Raw genomic sequence first — 1,996 nt, forward strand, 5'->3', positions numbered from 1 at the left:
GAGCCTTAATCCAACCTCATGAGAAGGATATAAGTAAGAGGAGCTCGACCTTATTTGCAACTTGCACTTATGAAATTCACATTAAAGAAAGAAAGACAAGAAGAAAAGAATGAAGATGCTAGAAGGAAGGAAGAAATCTCCAGCAAAGGAAAAAAGGATGAAATTTCTACTTTTCTACTCACAAGTGTGAAGTCCAGGGATTTTTTTTTGTTACAGGAAACCAAAAATTGCAGGTCAAAATATCTAAAGTCAATGCAAGTCCGAAGTTCTAAAGGAAGGGCCGAAATCTGTGATTTTGAATGAGGTTTGACTATTGATGGCTTGAAGGCCTTAACCTGCTTGAAGGAAGATTCCAAGGAAGGTTGTCATGTGCTAAAAGCTAGGGTTATGCTAATTGAAGTTACAAATATGTAGTAGGAAGGCAAAGTTTTGAAGTAGAGAAGATTGGAAGGAGATTACCTATTGTTGAATCGGTCAATCTTTGATTTGTTTGATGAAGATTTTCTTGATGGGTTGACTTGGTGCTTGGAGAAGATCTTGATCTTGAGGTTTGGGTCTTAGTTTTTGCATTTGAAGCAGATTCTATAAGAAGAGAAGATATTTTTCTGAATTTTCCCCTTGGAAAGGTTTTTCCCTAGCTTGAAGCCTAATGTTTGTGTCCATTATCTTTATTGTTTTTACTTTTGATGAAAAATCTAATAAAAAACATAAAAAAATAACATAAGTTGACAAACATATATTACAGTTAAAAAGAATTTGAATTAATAAATTCCCACCTGCATTCTCAAACAAGTTCAAAGAAATAAAATCTCATAATTATAATTTATAAATAAAAATATTAAATTATTAAGGTTATAAATAAATTTTAATAATTAAGTTATTTAATATTAGTGTCTAAGTTCCTTTAAGTTGAAATTATCTATGATCAACGAAACATATGCCATATGTGAGTTTAGATTTGGAAAAACCATTTTCCTATTATGAGAACCTTATTTATATATATATATATATATATATATATATATATATATAGATATATATATATATAGATATATATATATATATATATATATATATATATATATATATATATATATATATATATATATATTTTCCCCAGGAAAATTCGTAATTTTATTAATAATAACAAAATTACATTTTGTAGATGTTGAAGCGCATATCCAAAAGCAAGTCAAAGACTGCTGTTCAAAGAAAAACCAGAAAGAAATTAGTGTACATTTGGGGAGAAAATTATACTTTTCTCCCTTTTTTCTTCTCGACCTTTCGCCACTCCCCTTGAGTCGGCAAGGACAAAAACAATACGAGTGAAGTGTCCTCCACAGGGCGAGGATTTTCCTTGTCTGAATCTGAGTGGTTTGAAGTATGATGTCTTTTGGCTCCACTAGTATCCATTGTGTTTGGTATCTTTTCCGGCAAAGAGTCCATCAGGTCATGTGATACAAATTCCTCAGTTTCTGGTTCCTTGTTTGCCTGATTGTTCTCTTTGGGAATGGGCTGTTCCTTTTCCTTCTCTTCCTCCTCAACAGGGACATCATCAGGGTTTGGTGAAGGGAATTGCCATCCCTTGGGCTATTTTCCTACTTTCTTCTTCTTACGCGTGTCTTTTTTGGCTTTTGGGCATGTATTTTGAAGATGCCCTGTTTGGCAGCAAATTCTGCATCTGAATGCAGTATTTTCATAATCTAGTATCTAGGTCCAGCATTTCTATTTATACTTTAGTTGTATTTGGTCTAGCAGTTCTTTCCTGGGATCTACTTCCACACACATGCGTGCAAATGTGTAAATTCCTTCCTCTGTTCTTTCTGTATCCATTTTAATGAATCACCCAATGGTGTTGCCTATACCAGATAGGACTTGAGGGCTCCAGAAATGTAGTGGTAGGTTGTGAAGATGAACCCATACCAACATTCGTGATACAACCATTGTATTTGGATCAAATTCTGGGAACCATGGAGTAATGAAGAGACTCGTGGAT

The sequence above is a fragment of the Pinus tabuliformis genome, chromosome 7 (assembly GCF_031772625.1).
Source record: "Pinus tabuliformis cultivar Carrire ecotype Pingquan chromosome 7, CPIR1, whole genome shotgun sequence".
Classification (NCBI taxonomy): Eukaryota; Viridiplantae; Streptophyta; class Pinopsida; order Pinales; family Pinaceae; genus Pinus; species Pinus tabuliformis.